Here is a 20,528-nt window from a genome sequence, read left to right as displayed (position 1 = left end):
GCTGGTTGCTTTCTACTTTTAATACCCTCAGATATAATCAGTCACAACTGTATTACTTACATTTACAAGCAGTTTGTGGAGAAATCTGTCAGGTTCCACTCTGGCTTAATCATGTGTTATGTAGGGTGGCATCCCTTACAGTCCCCAGGAAAGTGTCTATAGTCCCCAGATAGCTTATTTATTCTATAAGTTATCACAATTGCTTCTTCCATGCAAAGTGAACAAAAAGTTGCAATATTTTCAATTAACTGTGAAGAGCGCTGATTAGTTAATACCAAAGATATATCAGATACGCCAAAGATACACCAGTAGACAGTTACCAATCATGACAGGTCTGCTGATTATGGACTTTAAAATTATATAAGCCTCAAAAACTTAGAACAGATGAAGAGAAGTATTTTATTTACTCATTACAGGATCTTCTCTATTTACTGTGTTTTTTTCTACCAAGACATTTTTCTGTCAATACTGGGGAACCAAAAATTCTTTGTACGTTTGCCTCCTCCGAATTTGTTTTCAAAGACTAAGAGAAATTTTTAATAAGCTTCTAGAAATGTCAGTTCCTGTGTGATTTATATAAGATGGATCTCATCCATTCTAGTCAGAATAGGAAATATATCAGTTTTCAGATCATCCAAGCTCAAGTTCAGAAGTTGGTGTTACATCCATCTGGCACTTTCTTTGACTGTTTTCATGGTTAACTGTTGCAGTCAGTGCTGAAGCGAGCTGTAACATAGTTACAAATTGTTCAGCTCAGTAGGATACCAGATAACCCTCATGGTTAATCTAGGATTAGGGTTCTCATTTCCTTCATTAGTTACAAGTCAGCCCAGTTTCCTGGTTTGGAGCCATGTAATTTTTTTTTTTTTTTTTTTTTTTTTTTTTTTTTTTTTGAGGACAGCATTACATTTTCTCTAACAACATATTGAGGTATTTTTAGTGTCGTGTTGGGTTTTTTTTTAAAGGATTCCTATACAGTCTCATGGGTCTGAAAGACTTTTATTTCTTTGCCAAGATCTGACAGAATTAGCTAGCTTATACCTAAAAACTCCAGAAACTCAGTGTTATTTGTTGGTGTTCCGTAAATCACTAGTAGGGATGGGACATGCTTGAGCCACTGGTTTTGGTACTGTCCTACAAAGGCACTTGGCTGAAGCTGTAGTCCACTGTGCTGGTTTTGGCTGGGATAGAGTTAATTTTCTTCCCAGTAGCTGGCATGGGGCTGTGGTTTGGATTTGTGACCAAACCAGTGCTGATTGCACAGGGTTGGTTTAGTCATTGCTGAGCAGGGCTTGCCCAGAGCCAAGGGCTGTTCTGCTTCTCCCCCCACCCCACCAGCGAGGAGGCTGGGGGGGCACAAGGGGTCGGGGGGACACACAGCCGGGACAGCTGACCCCGACTGACCCCAGGGACGTCCCACACCAGAGGACGTCATGCTCGGCAAGAAAATCTGGGGGAAGAAGAAGGAGGGGGGACGTTGGGAGTGCTGGCGTTTGTCTTCCCAAGGGAGCATTGCTTAGATGCCTACTGGGTTAAACCACGACATCCAGCTAAGTATTTTTATCTCCTGGATAGTCTGTTTATTGTGCTTTAGAATCCCAACAAAATACACTGACTCCAAATTTCTTCTTGATTTTCTTGCAACCCATAACTGGTGAAGAATTCATCCATTTAACTCCTGCTATTGACATGATTGCTAGAAAGTAAATTTCAGGCCATTTTGTGAAACAACAAATTTGACTACAACAAATGTTAATTGCTGTTTTCTCAGGCAAAAGTTGAAATGAAAAGACTGTAATGCACTCTATTAGTTACACAAGATACTGCTTCATTCTTATTTGGCTATTTTTTTTTTTTTTTTTGTGTATATATATATATATATAGCTAGTATCTAATCGTAGAGATTTTTTTTTCTTAGTTTCTCTGTGATTTTATAAACTTGAAATGGTTGAACGTATTGAGAAATGACATCACCTGAGAATCTCCTTGCAGTGGACACTGCTACTCATTGAAGTCTGTTTTTAACATCTTCTACATGGTAATTAGGGGTTTTTTTCCATTGCAATCAAAATGCTATCATGGTGATCCTCTGATATGCCACAGTACATCGATCTTACAATTGCACTTTATTCTGAATAAAAGATCTCATCATTGGGAAGCTTTTATTATCTCTAGCCTATTGCAGCAAATCTATGTCTACTGATCCACTGGATGAACCAGGATGAATTACAAATAGGAGAACAAAGAGCACAGTTTATATATATACTGAATTCCTTTGGGCAGCCCAGTCCATTCCCTTCAGCTTAGCATATTGTCTGCAAACATAAAAGAGATGCTGTACATTTCCAAGTCTGCTGGATAATTACAGAAGTGTAACTTTACAAGTTTGTTTGAACTTCTTTGCATGTCTGCCTTCAATATTCTTGAATGAAAAAGCTACTGTAGTTCTTGAGAAGTTGTATCCTATAAAGGTTGGATGCAAACACCCTCTAGATCTAAAACTTTTGGAGGATGACAGAAAAGAAGTCTGATACAGGTTATTAAAACATAAATTGTGGGTATTATTGGTGGAGGACCCTAAGCCACAGACCGTGTAAAGAGGGAGGACGGACCCAGAGTAGTACTCCTTTATCCTTGCTATAATGCTGTTTTATTCACCTAGACACCTTCATCTACCAGTGTTCCTCTTGGTTTTCCCCTTAGGGCTGAGCAAACAATGAGTACAGGAGGACAGAAAAGGTTAACCCTCGTCCCCCCAAAAAAGTACCAGAGAGGGCACTAGGCAGAGCACCCTTGGCAGTCCCCACTAGTAATGACCAGAGTGCTGACCGATGCCAAGCAGCAACACACAACAGATCATCTCACCTAAATATTAAATGTCTTCTGACCACAAATGAAGAGCAGAAAAAGAGACTTGGGGGAAACCAAATGATCACAAGGGACAGTAACTGAAAAAAGAGCGAGCAGAGTGAGTGTTGCACTGTTGAAAATACCAAATATAGGAAAGCCGAGGTGTGGCAGCGAATAGACCATTCATAGTATGACCATTTGTATTAGCCACTGCATAAGACAGGGTCAAAAAAGTTCTTTGGCCTGGTGCAGTATGACCGTTCTAGTCAGAGTTTCCCTTTGGGTAATGAAACTTGACTCTGGAACATGAACATTTTGCTGTAAGAAGCCACCATTCTCTGCAACCCTTTGTTAGAACTATATGTGTGCCCAGTGTGAAAGGGAGTTTCAAAATTGGTCAATTGAGGCAGGAACTTTCACAGCATGAAACAAATAAATTGCATCTTGGTGACAGAACTGCTTTTCTTTTCTCACTGTCGTGGTTTAACCCCAGCTGGTAACTAAGCACCACACAGCTGCTCGCTCGCTCCCCTCCCACCCAGTGGGATGGGGGAGAGAATCAGAAAGAAAAAGGTAAAACTCGTGGGTTGAGATAAGGATAGTTCAAGAGAACAGAAAGGAAGAAACTAATAATCATAATAATAACAATAATAGAATGACTTCAATACTAATAATAGGATTGGAATATACAAAACAAGTGATGCACAATGCAATTGCTCACCACCCTCAACCGATGCCCAGTTAGTTCCTGAGCAGTGATCCCTCCCAGCCCCACTTCCCCCCAGTTTCTATACTGGGCATGACATCACATGGTATGGAATACCCCTTTGGCCAGTTGGGGTGAGCTGCCCTGGCTGTGTCCCCTCCCAACTCCTTGTGCCCCTCCAGCCTTCTCGCTGGCTGGGCATGAGAAGCTGAAAAATCCTTGACTTAGTCTAAACACTACTTGGCAACAACTGAAAACATCAGTGTCTTATCAACGTTCTTCTCGCACTGAACCCAAAATATAGCACTGTACCAGCTGCTAGGAAGAAAGTTAACTCTATCCCAGCTGGAACCAGGACATGCACCCAAATTATCTAGAATGGGAGAAAAAGAAACCCATACAGAATCCTGAGAATTATGCACATTTTGGAAGTGTGGAAGACTGGAAAATTCTTCATATTGTCAGATTTCTCTTGCCCATAGAAATTATATGGTCAAATATTTTTCTCTGATAAATTGCCTCTTTTAGTGATAGCTCTTTACTACATGTCCAGCTTCAAACATAAGCTTACCACAGACCACTTGTAAATGCAGTGGTTTCTATTCAGTTATTTTACTATCTACCTATACCATGCTGCTCCTGAAAGCCCCTGTGCTAAAGCCAGAGTATTGAATAAGCTGTTAATTTAAACATTCAAGCCTTTACAGCAGAATGACCCAGAAACTGAGAATTTACCTTATTTTTTCACCCTCTCTAGTCTTCCTCTAAAGCAGCTATCACTAGAGTTACTGATTGCTGATTCCAATTTTACTACCTTCATTCCATGTTTACCTATTTCTCTTTATCACGAATGTTCCACATCAAATTAAAAAATCCATTCTCTCTTCAGATGCATTTTACCTTTAGCAATTAACATTATTCTAGGATGTTATGTTTTAGAGGAGATCTCAAGACCTTCATACTTTTTTCCAGCTTGGAAAACCACTATAGTACACAGATGCAATTAAGATATGAGCCTTGAGGCAGGACAACTTGCTCACTGAAAGCCAGTGTCCCACAAACCATTTGTTTGACCTAGTTCTTATTTTAAAAAATAATTTTAGTAGATGGATTTGCAAGGTATCTTTTCTAGTGCTTATTATGGTATAATTAGTCAAAAAAGAAATCCAGACCAATTACGAACTCATCCACTATCTTTGATATGTAAGATTTTTGCTTTAACCTCAGAGGCTGAATTTTCAAACCTGAATCTTTCTTCCTCTCCCACCCTGCCGCCCTCCATGGTAGCCCGTTCTTCCTTTTTCTTTTCCTCCCAAATACATCAACAACATATCCAAATAAGCAGTTCATATTTACTAATATTTTTAGCTGGTCTAGGCAAATAAACGTTAGCTCGAATTAATGCCCAGTACTCATAGATGTTATCATGTACTTTGTTGCTGTAGTGGTACTTTCAAGCACAATGCTGGCATACTGTGAGTAGGTTCTTTGGTGTCCTGGTTTTGGCTCGGATAGAGTTAATTTTCTTTCTAGTAGCGCGTATAGTGTTAAGCTTTGGATTTAGGATGAGAAGAACGTTGATAAGACACTGATATTTTCAGTTGTTGCCAAGTAGTGTTTAGACTAAAGTCAAGGATTTTTCAGCTTCTCATGCCCAGCCAGCGAGAAGGCTGGAGGGGCACAAAAGGCACAACATTTATTTCAATTTTGCACTTTTATCTGAGACTTTGAATTTAGTTTGGGAAATTGTAGTGACAGCCTATGAATTTTGGTTTCATTATGTTGTCTTTATTTTCAATGACGTGATTACCAAGCCATCTCACTTGTCAGTGGGAGGGGACACAGCCAGGCCAGCTGACCCAAACTGGCCAACGGGGTATTCCATACCATGTGACGTCATGTCCAGTATAGAAACTGGGGGGAGTTGGCCTGGAGGTGGGGGACTGGGGAACTAACTGGGTATCGGTCAGTGTGTGGTGAGCAATTGCACTGTGCATCCTTTTATTATTATTGTCATTTCATTATGTTATTATTATCATTATTAGTTTCTTCCTTTCTGTTCTTTTAAACTGTTCTTATGTCAACCCAGGAGTTTTACCTTTTTTTTCCCTGTTCTCTCCCCCATCCCACTGGTTGGGGAGGAGTGAGTGAGCAGCTGTGTGATGCTTAGTTACTGGCTGGGGTTAAACCATGACATTTGGAAAAATATATTTCATCTTTTTGTATACTTTTGCAGTAAATTTTGCCACCACACACTGGTTAAACAAGAGTGCATATTACTTGTGAAACTACAAGTGAATGGGTCAAAATCATCCTCAGCAAATTCATGTAATTATATATAAATCATTAATGTTTACATTTACTCATCTATTGTTCTTTTTTTCTTTTTCTTTCTTTTTCTTGGCATACTGTTCTAGTTCTGTGCTTGGTGGAGACTGCAACTGATACAGACTGAGGTCAGCAGAGAAATTCATGTGATTTCAATGGACTTAGATCAATTCTATACAGTGTTAACCCTAAAACATCTGGTTTACTTTAGAGGTATTACCTACTACTCTAAGCTTTGGCACTCTTTTCAAAATATGAACAGATTATTTTTTTTTTCTGCTTTGTTTTTCAATACCTTCCTATCAAGGAGTTAGGGTTTGGACTTTACTTTTTTCTTTCTTTTCTTTTCTTTTCTTTTCTTTTCTTTTCTTTTCTTTTCTTTTCTAAAAATAATTTTTTTACCTTCTATTCTTTCTTACACATCTTCTTTTTTTTCCATTTTTGCCGTTCTCTTAATTTTTTTTCTCTTCTTCATTCCAGTTTCACTTTCTCAGATGTTTAAAAGCACAGTGCTTGAGTTTCTGACAATTACAGTTAGTGTCAGCTCTCTTTTTCTTCTTGTGCTGAACCAGCTTTTAAAAGCCACACCAGCTCTCTCAGCAGGTGACTGCTGACTTGTACTGCTAGAAAATCACAGCTTTCTAGACAGTCAGTCAATGCCAGAGGAGGAAAGCTGCCTTGTGGCAGTTTTAATGACCTAAATTGAATTGGTACAATTGGGTGAGGAAGGCTTGTGCATTACACAGCTGATTAAGAATTGCATAATCTATAATTCTATTGCACCAGAGAGTGCCAGGTGACTCTTCATGTCAGTAAATGAGGACAATATATTTAGCAGCATGGAAATTCACACTTGAGGCTCTTTTTTATGGCTACTGTATTTTTCACCTAAACCTGAAACGCCTGAGTAAATATAAGGATACCAGAAATGTATATATTAAACCCAGGAGAGTAGCAAGTTGCTATCTATCTGTATTTTCTGACAATAAATCATTGGCACTTTATTCCCATGGTACTAGTTAGGAGTGTTCTGAAGAAGTGACTCAAATATCATGACTCAATGGCTCTCAAAGTAGTCTGCTGGGGAATATCCTAAGACTTGAAAATTTATTTTAGAAAAAACTTTTTTATTTTTCTGTTAAGAACAAAGATTTTAAAACTGTCTCCTGCATAATTTTATGGGGTACATTATCAGAGGACTTTGGTTACTTTAGAGGTACTTACTTAGGCCACATTATTAGCGCACTTAGGTTCTTCTTCTTTTTCCCCTTTTGGTTATGATAGGACTGTTGCTTAGATGGGACAACTCACCTGTGCAAAGTGGGCATGGTGCTGGGTAAGAGACGTATGGGGATAGGGACGAGGGATTTTGGCTGAGTTACAATACACGGACAACCATACGGGAAGTCTGTATATGTTCAGAGGAGTAAGAGAGAAAAGAACATGTTCCACAAAAAAAATTGTGTTATTTTATTTCAATTCCAGAGAAAAGGGTTACAAAGAGTATTTTTTAACAGAGAGAAACTGTTTGTTCTTCCTTTGGTAGTCCTTTCGTGCCATGTAGGGCAGATTGTTAAGTTACACACTAGAAGTACTGAAATCCCTATTCGGCTCTTCTTATTCAAGCAAAGCTGTCACTGATTTCAATGGCAGCTCTGCCTGATTAAAAAGAATTGAATAGAGCCCTGAAGCAATGGTGTTCTGTCCTTGTCTTTGCTCTTCTGGCCCTTAACCATTACTTTTAAAGAGCTTGAAGCAATAGTGGCACCAGCAGTGTTTCAGGTGAACAAGCAAAAGGATAAAAAACAATATCATGAGTTGTTTCAAGTGCTACTACAAGAAAAGCCGGTTTGTATCATATTGAAAGAATGGAAAAAGGAAGAACGCATACAAACATTTTTCAAGTTTCTGTGGTGTTTTAAATACATAAAACATTGACATATAATAAAAATGTGTAAGGTTTGTTACTACTTCTATTTATATTCATATGAGTATACTAAGTGGAACGCCATGTTTATGCCTATTCCAAGGTTATAACCACTGCATTGCTAACTCCAGCCCAATATTGACAGACATTAAAAAATGACCTTTTTTTTTATTGCCACACTGGAATTACTAAATAAAATGCCAATTACATTGTTTTATATAAAGAGCTGAGGCAGGGATTGTTAGAATTAAGAGCACAACTCCTTACAGTATTTACTGAGAAATATGATTGAATAAAGGTATGTTAGAAAAATATTGGACTTTTCAAGGTTTGAACACAAAGGTCTGCAGCAGTGGGATTGATACAACTAAATATAAATACTTATATTGGAGTCCATCAGTTTATAGTCCTTTCATAGTCAGGTAAAAAATAACTGCTTTTAAGATGTGATTAATATGATTTAGATCTCTGCTTTCAGTTAGAGGTATAACTGTATGTACAGAAACGAGGCTATGCTGACTAGCTCAGAGATGAACCATGTACATTCATGCACATGAACATGTTTAAAAATACATATATTATTATACATAGGTGGAGAATCATAACCACTGGAGGTGGTTTAATCTTGGACAGTAGGAAAGACTGTTAACAAAAATTAAAAATAAATCTAGCAAGCTTGGTCCCACTCCTCTTTTTCTCTGCTCCTCCAACAACTCAAGCTCAGCCTCAGAAGTCCCTGGCACAGGAGATTCCTAGTCCCAGATCTTAACTTGCAGTCATCTTCCCCACAGAATAGCTAATATTTATCGGACAAAGTACTGTTCTTGCCTCCTGCTAGGATTATACATTCAAAAATGCATATCAGTATCTTCAAAACAAAGCTGTGTCTATCATTTCACTCAAAAGATAGAGAACACATAACGCAAAGGGTTAAATCAACAGAAGCCTGTGCGCATTATTCCTCCTCCTGGCATTTTTTTTTTTTCCCCCAAATATATCTGTTAAAAAAATCTCCTTGGTACCAAATCTACTTGGAAGCATCTATAAGTCAAGTCTACCAGACCTTTTTTTTCCAGTTCCAGACTATTTCCTTCAATATACATTCAGCTTTGACTTGAATCCCTTGTCCAATGCTCTCTTTCAGACTCCAGCCTCTTAGACATATCTGTTCTGTTTAGACCAGAAGGATAGATCAAAGTTCCTGATTCTGGAAGTTGATGGAAAGTTATTTTGACAGGATGAAACCAAATAGGAAATAAAGTTCTCCCAAGGATACCTTATTCCCACAACAGTTTTGCCTTTCCTTTAAGGATGAAAGGAAGTAAAACAGCACCTAAATGAGCTAGATGTGCTCCATAAATTCTCACAGGAGACTACCACGCAAATAGCTTGAATGTATTTGGTCCTCCAATAAAACCTACACTGAGATTCCCTGACTTTCTTTAACATTTGGCAGATTTAGCAGAATGCTGTATTCTGACCTTGTCTTCTCCTCCCATAGCTTTTTTGGGTGTCTTGACGATCCCATCAGATTAAGCCATCATGACTCAATTTATTTCCACCTGTATTTTTCATGCAGTCATTTTTCAGCAAACCCATAAAAAGAAAAAATAAGTCACTCACTGCAGCACGGATTCATGTTTCCCAAATCATACAACCATTCACAAAGCTAGTTGCAATTTATAGACTTGTGTATTGTGGGTAACATTATTTCTACTAGAAGAATGTTTTTATGTAGCACCCAGCAGAATACAGTTAATAATGCATTGCTTAGCATTTTGAATAATTTTAGCAAAGGAATAATTTTAGCACTATAAACTTACTTGAGATGACTCTTTCCCCTACAGACCTTGTTTATGGCTCTGCTCATAAAATCATTACATATCTTGTTGACTTAGCTCTCTGGCTTTCTTTTCAGAGTAAATATAAACCAAAATGAAGTAAATTAAAAAGGTGCATTCCTCAATGAAAAACTTGAAGGTGTTCACAGAATGCACTCTAAAAAAGCTCTTTCAATTGAAGCTTATTTAATATGTCTGGTTTGATTGGAATTCATTGTAAAGAGTTGTCAAAAATCTGTGCATTTCTGATCTCTTGCTTATTCTCTATGTGGATACTACTATCACTTAAGGCTTAAGCCATGAATTAACATATTCTTAGAACTTCCACATACTCAGTGTATAAAACTGATTATCATTCTTGCTGTGAAGTTACGGTTAAATACACATATCCAGCATGATTTTATTTAATAGTTTCAAATTTCTACAGACTCTCCATTTTGAAACTCGAACCTGGAAGGGATAGCTTAATTCACTGACTCTAGCTCCTTGATCTAGCATTAAAAACTATTATTCTTTCCATAAACACAGGAATCTCTGTGTTAAAAGCAGGTGGGTTTTGGCTGGGGTTTTTTTTTGGTTGGTTGGTTTCGGCACTGTTTTATTTTGGCTTAAATGATTACCTTACCTCTGTGTGGCATACCTACAACTCTTAGATTTCATTTATGAGGTTAAATGAGCCAAGTTTCCTCTCCTCTCCTCTCCTCTCCTCTCCTCTCCTCTCCTCTCCTCTCCTCTCCTCTCCTCTCCTCTCCTCTCCTCTCCTCTCCTCTCCTCTCCTCTCCTCTCCTCTCCTCTTGTAAAACACACTTTCCATTCCCTTGATTATATTATCTCTTTCCTCTCCTTGATTCCTTTTGACTTCTTTTTCTGAAATCTGATTGACCACGGCCGTACCCTGATGAATATATTTGCTAGAAGTAATATTCCTTAATTCCACTGAAAAATTTATCAACTGATGCGTCTTACACTAGCATTTCTCTTTCACAGATAGACAAGGCTCAGAGTTCACCAAGATGCTATGATCAAACTCTTGTCCTCTTCCTTCTCAGTTTTCGGCTGATAACTCTGCTGACAAAAGCTTTTGCTTGTTAAAGCACAAAGTGTGTAGCTTCACATCTGCGCTACACACATTTCATTTCATTTCTATCACTGCAGTTCTCAAGGTCATCAAGTTCTTTCTACAATATTCCTAACCACTGCTTGATGATGTTTCCAACACAGTGTTTTTGGCAAACTTCATTATTACTTTTCTAATATCCATGCCAAGATCACTAATGAAATTATTAAATAAGATTGATTCCTGGGCTGATCTTTGATCTGCTGGTAACCAGTCTGATACTCTTCCTTTTTTCATATTACTTTTTTGCATCCTGTTTGTAACAAGCTGCTTATTCACCTTATAAGTCCTCTATTAATCTCTGGCCTTTTTCCCCATATAAAACTAGTATTGCCCATGTTGTGCCACAGTAACTACTGAAATTCAGGTTAATGGTGTTTATCACTTTCCTTTTCTTCTTTTGCATGAAAAAAATAAATTTATTTAAGAGTGTTGTGATATTGATCTGTCATAATTCACCTTTCCAAACTTGTCTTGCACTTTCTCCCAGTTTCTATATACCTCCATGTATTCTCTTCTTTAAAGTCTTCTCCATAGTCCAGGATTTTGAGTCTTACTGAGAACAAACTTACAGACATATAATGGCTCAGGTCATAACTTTCCTGACTGCAAATGAAGGTACAAAGTTTTCAGTTTCTCCATCTTATAATACCTTCCTGACGTCATGAAATTACAAAAATCATCTTCTATCAAGCCTGAAACTTGTTTTCTATCACCTTTACAACTTAGGTGCTTTTCTCTGCTCCTCTCAGCAACTTTGGCCTCTTCAGAGATGTGCTTGATAGAGTACCATGGGAGAAAGCCCTGGAGGGAAGAGGGGCCCAAGAAAGCTGGTTAATATTCAAGGATCACCTCCTCCAAGCTCAGGAGCGATGCATCCCAACAGCAAGGAAGTCAGGCAAAAATGCCAGGAGACCTGCACGGATGAACAAGGAGCTCCTGAACAAACTCAAACACAAAAAGGAATCCTACAGAGTACTGCGTTCAGCTCTAGGGCCCCCAACATAAGAAGGACATGGACCTGTTGGAGCGGGTCCAGAGGAGGACCACGAGGATGATCAGAGGGCTGGAGCACCTCTCCTGTGAAGACAGGCTGAGACAGGTGGGGTTGTTCAGCCTGGAGAAGAGAAGGCTCCAGGGAGACCTTACAGCAGCCTGCCAGTACCTAAATGGGGCCCATGAGAAAGCCAGAGAGGGACTTTTTACAAGGGCAGGTAGTGAGAGGACAAGGGGTAATGGCTTTAAACTGAAAGAGGGGAGATTTAGGTTAGATGTAAGGAAGAAGTTCTTCACCGTGAGGGTGGTGAGGCACTGGCACAGGTTGCCCAGAGAGGTTGTGGCTGCCCCATCCCTGGCAGTGTCCAAGGCCAGGCTGGATGAGGCTTTGGGCAACCTCGTCTGGTGGAAGGTGGCCCTGCCCAGGGCAGGGGGGTTGGAACTAGGTGATCTTTAAGGTTCTTGCCAACCCAAAGCATTCTATGATTCTGTGAAGACAAATCCATCACGCTGCAATACAGATCCTTGATAATATTATGACATTTATGTTCAGGAAACTCCAAGAATCCTTGAAAAATCAAGCTCTGTTATTCCACATTCTCAATGATTTTAATTACCATTTTGGCTTCTCAAACATTTTCTCTTTTATGTTTGAATACTTTGGTTTTGGTTTTATTTTAATTTCTTCCTCTGTTCTTAATACAATTTCATTTCACTTATTACCCTTCAACTCTGTACTGTCCCTAAAATAAAGACAGCGGTTTTTGGTTCAGTGATATTTGCTGAAAAAAAATGTGTAGGCTCTGTTCTCTGTGAATATCTGGGCAATTATTGAAAATATTTCTCAGTTTGAAGTTTAATTAAAAGTAGGTTTAAGTTTAAAAGCAACTTATTAAGCTTAACTGGGAAACCTCTCCAGCTTTTTGCAGTTTTCCGGACAGACTTCTTTCTCTTCCATACTCTCACGTATTTTGTGTCTGCCTGTTTCTCCTCTTGAGAGCAACCACATTATTGTGCAGTTCTCTTCTTTTTCACTAGTTCAATCTTCTCATCTGTCACTAATCTTAAGTAAGCATCCATGTTTTTACCTGATAAAGCTTATTTGGTTACAGAATTTTGTTGGGTAGCTGTGCCCACAAAACAAATGAGCATTCAGGAGAATATGAATAAAATGTTCATATTGATGTAGTTACATAAAATGTTCTTAGTGTATGCCAGGTGCATTATGAAGTGACATATTAATGACACCTGTGGTACAGACACCTGTGCTTGAAAGACAAGAAGGCTGCTTCGAATTTTTGTCCAAGTAAAAAAAAAAGAAAAATTAATATCTGTCCTGTAGCAGTCTGTCAGACATGAGGTGTATATGCTGGTAAGACATGAATGCCAAATATGATGAACTCCTTATACGCCTCATCCATTTAACCAACCAGCTGCTCACAAATGGAATTTTAAAAAGCAAAAATAATGATGAGGGTAAGAAGTTTTCCACATATGTAATTGCAACAAGACGTTGGAAGACCAATGAAAAAGATGAAAATTCATGGTAAAAAACTCACCTAAGAGGATAAATATGACTTTGTTAATATATAAGGAAAGCCACTGCTAGTAATCTTTGGATTTGAGCTGCTGGATTACCGAACTCTTTCTCTTTCCATTTGATTAATTGCATGCCAATAGTTTTATTTGTTGTTTGCTTAAATAAAGGATGAATCTTGTGTCAAGGTGTGTGAATATTTTGAAGAGGCAGATGTACTTTGGAGGAGCTAAGTATGACTAGCAGATGACAAGCCAAACTTTTGAACTGCACCACTAGGGCAAGAGTTGAATGGCTCAAAACAGAGAACAGTTACACATCCAGCTTCCTCTGTTATCCACATCTGATGGGTAAGACTCCGTGGGAGATGTTCAGCTTCATGTTCAGATGATGGGCTGGCCTTGTGCATAAGTGCTGATGTTCAGGATGATTTAAGTAGACATCTAAGGTATACCGAAGATAAGATCTATGAAAGGTCGTAGGAGAGGGTGACGACATTGTAGAACGGCATGCCATAGCAGAAAATACTGATGTAGCCATTTACAATGAACTATAAATGATTCCATTTTTAAAAAAACTTTATGGTAAGCACAGGCAAATATGACAACAATAGGAGCAATAAGAAGAAAAATATATAACTTAAAAAAAAATAATCATACCTTAGTGAAATGACTGCATGAACATCTTTAGCCGTCTAAAACTCAAGTATTAGATGTTTAACAAGCTCTGGAATAAAATTAAGTCTATCTATATACGGGCTAGAAATACCTAAGCCTGTTTGGGTTTTTGGGGGGGGGGGGGTGGTTGGGTTTTTGTGTTTGTTCTTTTTTTGTTTGGTTTTTGTATTTTATAGCTATGTAGGGAATGTTTACTTTGTAGAGAATAACAGGAATATCAGTGTAGATTTAATATAGCACATTACTAGTCTCATTAGATATTTTGGATGAATGAAGCAATGGGTTCTATATTCTACAGCAATTCACTTGCATGTGTTATTTCAACTAAAGCAGAGTATTTCCTTAGTGCAGTCTTTTCTTGGCAAGCTTTATGAGCTTTCAAATATTTTTTATAAAGTTTAAGTGTTTGGTGTATAAATGAAGGAGGAATTGAGTCACTTCTTCATTGGAGGCAAGATTAATAAAATTATTTAGTAGCTAACAAAGAACAGAACATCTTATAGGCTTTCTTGAGTTGTTTTCAATGTGAGTGCCATAGGATTTTAGTTGCTTCCTGAAACAAGGATTAGATCAATTGCTGTTACCATCATTGGTGAAAAAAAAAAATAATTACATAATGCTCAGTTGGCTGCTGACTCACCTTGATACCCTAATTGCCTTATGAAGTGTTGTTCGGTGTCTTCTAACACTTTGTGGGGGTTTAGGATGCAGAAGTTCTTTATAGCTCACACGGACCTTTTAGTTTGCTGGAGAATAACCCTTATACCTGCCACTCAAATAACCAAGAAGTCAAAGATCCAACTGAAAACATTCAGGGGCACAGCCAGGATATATGAAGTCTGTACTTTAAGACTGAGATGGGACTGGATGAGAGCCACCGATGGAAGATTAGCATTATTCAGGATTCTTTCTAACCATTCTGGCTGGACACTTTTGGCAATTCTGTGCCAGTATTCATAATTACTCTTCAAAGAAAATAAATGGGATCTCTAAAATTCTTCCTATCTTCCTATTAGTAATGTGAAAAAACTAAGGGAGAAATAACCTTGAGGCGTAGTTTTCAAGTTCTACTTGAACTAGGTAAGGGGAAAAAAAAAAAAGAAAGACCTCAAATCTAGGTATCTACTGCTTCCTTTAAATTATAAGATTACTGCATATTATGAATTGCCACAATGAAAAAAAAAAAAAAAAAAAAAAAAAAAAAAGTAGTGTTTTGAAGGGCTGAAAAGCAATACTTTAAATTGCTTTTATTTATTATATGTCTCAATGTAATTTATAAGTTATGAAATATTTGCAAAGTTCGTTTTATATTATATCCAGTCCCTTTACTGGTTCTTCCTAAGCAATTCAATAACACAAGTATTTATATATTTTTTTTTCTTTCACAGCTGAAAACAAAAAAAAGGAATACCTGACATAAATCCCTATGGTGATCACTGTCTTCTAATTTCTTTTTTTGCAGTCCAGTGCCTCCATTTCAATAAAGATGATATCATTATGCCATTACTTTAATTATAATATTCCATATCTTATCAAAATAAAAAGTCAGTATATTTTTCCCAGGGGCTATAATTCTGTAGAGTGCATGTCTGAAGTTCAGACACATTTTTAAGCATACAGCACTGAAAGACTACCATTTGGGAATTAATGATTTACAATATATTTATTTATGGCTGAAGAGAAAGTTTTCTTTATTTTTTTCTGTCTTGTGTACATACAGTTCATGTTTATGAATGAGTTATAAACAAATATTAGCACATTGAAGAAAAACTGAACAGAGGGAAAATTCTGTTATTCTAGCTCTTTGGGGGTACATACCCAAAATACATCCTTTAAAAAGAAACATTTTTTTTTCATAGTCAGACCTTAGAAGCTGTGAGTAACGGTGATGAAGCACACTATTGGACAGACGGTTTTCTTTTCAAAGTCATCTTCACTTCTTCCATTGTATTCATTTTGGTATTGCAACACTACTGAATTAGGATTTCCTATTAGTAAAGTTCACGGCTGGGGAATTGACCTTCAGGGGATGATGGATCTGAAAACTGGGTGCAAAACCACAGGGCTATCTCTGTTAATTAGAAAGAAGCAAGTAGAAATAATAACTGTGAGTCAGAAAATATTAAAATTTATCTCTTGAGAAACTCTTTTAAGCGAGGGAAGAAAAAACCAGCAAAACAACGTAACTTCCTTTATGACCTTTCTCATTTAGATTTCAGTGTTGAACACTGATGGTCAAAACATAAATAACTACAGGAGTGGTAGTGTGAGACTCCTAAAATACCTGTGCTTAGTGAGAGGAGTTAATGACAAAGACAGTCTGAAATAGAAGTGAGCTGTCATTTTCCAGTTTTATCTGAATCCTCTGTTTTACTGCAACATTAACTTCACTATTTGACATCTCTCCATTTTAAGCAGTGCAAGCTACTCTTATTTTTACTGTTGAGTGCCGTAGCTGGGAGTTCAGAGGCCTTTTACCTTTGGGTTGTTGGTCAAGGTTCCCCAAAGTCTGGTATGTAGCATACATTCTCTGACTGAAGGTCTCTTATCTGTTGATTTATTTATTACTTCTTTTAACACTTTGCAGTGCAATACCTGGCACACTTTTCTTAATTAGTTTAATCTTACAACATTTGTCAGATATAGGAAAATAACACCGTATCTAACCAGGTAAATCTGAAGCACATTTTATTTTTACTAATTCTATTTCCATTCCCTTTCTAACGCTCGTTGTGCCAACCACAGCAGAATTCATCTCACCTAACCTTAGACATTATAAATTGATTTTTTAATCTTAGCTCCCTCTAAGGACAATGAAAAGAGATAGAAATGATTCAGGGAGTCATTTCTTCTGCCTATTCATGTAGTCAGAGTTGCTTCTCTCTTGTCTGTAGAAGCTGACTTTAAGCTACACGCGTATGTGGTGGGTCAGTCTTGGCTAGCTGCCAGACCCCCACCCAGCCACTCTCTCAAAGACTGTCATAGGCAAAGTAGTCTCAAATTGGGGAAAATTAATTGAATTTGTTGTCACTTAAAATAGACTTGGAGAGTGAGAAGCAAAGATAAATTAGAACACTCGCCCCCCACCCCAACACTCCTCACCCCTTCGTTCCCAACTCCTCTACTTCCTCCCCCACCCCAGCTGACACCTAACGAGCTGTCCACAGCAGCCCCTGTCTGCCCATCCTTCCTCCTCACGCTGTTCCTCTGCTCCAGCGTGGGGTCCTCCGTGGGCTGCAGTCCTTCAGGAAAAACCTGCTCCCATGTGGCTTCTCCAGGGGCCGCAGTTCCAGTCAGGAAAACCGGCTCCGGCCCAGTCTTCTCCACCGGCTGCCGGGGAACCTCTGCTGAGGCGCCTGGAGCCCCTCCTTCCCTCCTCCTCCTCCTCCTCCTCGTTGGTGCTGGCAGGGCCGTTTCTCACACTTTTTACCTCACTCCTGACCGCCCGTGTCACGTTTCTGCCCTTTCCCACCCAGGTTTTCCCCCACCACCACCTTGGCTGCGGGGCTGAGCCGTGCCCGGCGGTGGGCGGGTTGGAGCCGGCTGGAACCGGCTGTGTCCGGCGCGGACCCTCCTCACAGAGGCCGTCTCTGCGGCCCCTCACCGCCAGCCCCTATAACACAACATCTTGATGGTTAATGATAGGTAACATGAATGAATTTCTGAGAGAATGAGTCCTTAAACAGGTAGTAGATGGGGTGTTTTTTGTGGAGAAGACTTTTTAGGACTGTAGGACTATACTTGCACGTGTATGGCATGTATACAGTCCCACAAGAAACTGAGTCAAACCAAATTAAAAGTTTTGGACCATGCATTTATTTTGCATGTAGGTGATTGTTCATATTCAGTTTTGATTTCTATTTTCTGAATGTTTTTGTATTTATTGGTTTAATTATTACTATTATTTCTAAAATTACTTGTCCTTAGGTTGTTTAAACAGTCAGTTTTGAGAGCTCAGAACTCAGTTTTTAAGATTCAGAACATACACCTTTAGACCAAATTTTAGTATAGAGATTTGCTTTTATTTGGATGCCACATGAATAACCAAATTATTAAAGTCAACTTGGCAGTAGCCAGTAGTTTCTGCTGGGAAAACTGTGACCACAAGATCACTTACTACAGATGCTGAGTCTTCTAAATGGTTAGTGCTCGATGTTATAAAATGTGAAAGACAGTCCAGGTAACAATACCTGCTAGTAGAACACGATCACCTTCCGGAGGTATAATAAAAATATACACACAGATCCAATAACATGTAAGACTCGAACTCACATCTTTTGCACTGCAGCATGTGTTCAAGGCCTTGGATTGAGTGTATTAGGAAATCCAGACCTCCAAATATATACTTCCTTTGAGGTCCTTAAGATGGATGGGACTTCCTTATGGAGACCTTCGGAGTAGTTAGCACTCTCTGCTGTCTATATAGGGAATCTCCTACTCTAGTGACCTTCACATAAATTAGGTGGACTGGATTCTCAATATTCTTCTGGAGTTAAGGTTTGTAATTTAATTCAAAATATTTAAAAATGTGAAATAAAGAAACAATACGTCAAACTGACACTGGAGTCAAAAGTGTTCATTTCTGTTGAAACTGAGTATTTCTATTAAGTCTAAAATGACTTTTTGGTTAGGGGGTTAATTTTGGTGATATATTTGAAGTATTTAATTTCAGCTAGACAATTTTGCCGAGTTTTTTTTCAGTTCATCCAATGAATCAAAAAATTTCTTATTCACACAGGTCTACTGTGCTGAAAACACCATGGTGAGTAGGGTGCCAAGAGATACAATTCACGCATCTCTGCAGATCAGTGAAGCTGGTGCCGCTAATACAGTTTCTTCAAATGGAATGGAAGACCATATAAATTATCATCAGAATGGGAATTAATTTATATTATATAGCTGTTTGACCTTGCTAGTTTCTGATACAAACAGAATGTTAAAATTCACGATAGTGAGGAGAACATGCAAAGGTATGGTATAACCTGTTGCTTGTTAAAAGAAGACCTGCATAAAAACATCATTCCCTAACTAGCTTCCACCCATCCTCAAAAAGGATGTTACCAGTATAAAGCACAGATAGCCATCTCAGAACACAAAGCCAGCTAAAATACTTAAAATAACTTTTAAAATATCAAGCATCAGTGGAAAAAGAAGATAATGCTGAAAATGTCCTCCACTTATTGAGTAAAACAAGACTTAAAAAAAGGAAAGTTTTTACTTATTTAAAAATATTTCTTAGTATTTTCTGACTGTACTAACATCAGAAAATATCCCCAACTAATTCCCATGTTAATCTCAAATCTGATCAACAATATTTTATACAGTCCCTTGTTAATGTTATAGAAGATACTGAGCAAATAATAAATTCCTTTCTTTGTTGCTAGTATATTTGGTAAGCAAGGCTGGTGATACCAACTCAGGTACAAAAGCTTTTGCTATATCCCTCTGGAGTTTTTACTCATCTCTTCCATCTTTAAAAGAAGTCTAGAAATGTAAATAACAATTGTAGTAGGACTAGATGGCTCAGGGAATTAGTAATCAGATTCAGAGTCTTTTCTTTCTTTCCTACTAATCTAAATCTAGCTTGACTTGTTACCAGAGGTTGTTGCTAGATAACAATTCAATGGAATATGCTTATTTTTTACACTTATTTGTGACCTCAGCCTATGGCAGAGCCCTCACCTATAAAATTGTTCTGTTGCTAGTAGTAGCAATAAAGTTGTCATGACCTGAATTGGTATAGATACAGAATTGGTTTTTTTCCCCGCAGCCTCACAGGACAGTGTGGGAACCTTATGCTGCAGCTCCCCATGGTGCAAGCAAAGAGTAATTTTTTTTCCGGGGATGACAGGAAAATATTTTCATGAGCATGAAAATTCACCTGTTCTAACAAATGAAGAAGGGCGGTATGGCAGAGGGAGCTCTGACAGCAGTGGGTAGAACAATAGTGTTACAAACATGTCAAACTTGAAAGGAGCTACATTAGCAAGTCAATCTCAAGCAAGTAACCTCCTTTGGGAAGACTCTTTGAAAGGAGAAGTGCAGTTAGCAGTCTAGCTGTGTCACTTCTCATTTATACATTTTTTTAAACAGCCTTCTTGGTCAAAAACATCCTCATTAACTTTATTTTCTATTTTCAGCATGCATTTATTATAGCTAGTTTACTCCATTCAGTTTAATATGTCTGCTTTTAATTCATTTCTTGACTTTGCAACCGAGACAGTAGCTACAATGAAGAATTTTGCTGAACATTTTCTGAAAGTGCATGTGAAGTGCATATCTCCTTTGTCTAGGTTGACAGCCATATCCTCTGAGAATTCCAATGAGTTAGTGAGTCTTTACCTCCCTTGTCTCTCCTTAGGCCATTTTAAAATAATGGCATTATGTTGGCTACTCTCCAGTCCTCTCAGATTTCACTTGATCTATTTTGAAGACCAGAAGTATATAAAAATGTCTGCCAATGCTTCTTCAATTTCTCTCCTTACTTCCTTAACCCTTTTGGACATACAGTGTTTGGTCGTGGCCCTATCAATTTTAAAAGCCATTTCA

Source organism: Accipiter gentilis, chromosome 15 (assembly GCF_929443795.1).
Source record: "Accipiter gentilis chromosome 15, bAccGen1.1, whole genome shotgun sequence".
Lineage (NCBI taxonomy): Eukaryota > Metazoa > Chordata > Aves > Accipitriformes > Accipitridae > Astur > Astur gentilis.
The sequence above is the reverse complement of the archived record's forward strand: the minus strand, read 5'-3'. Positions refer to the sequence as shown.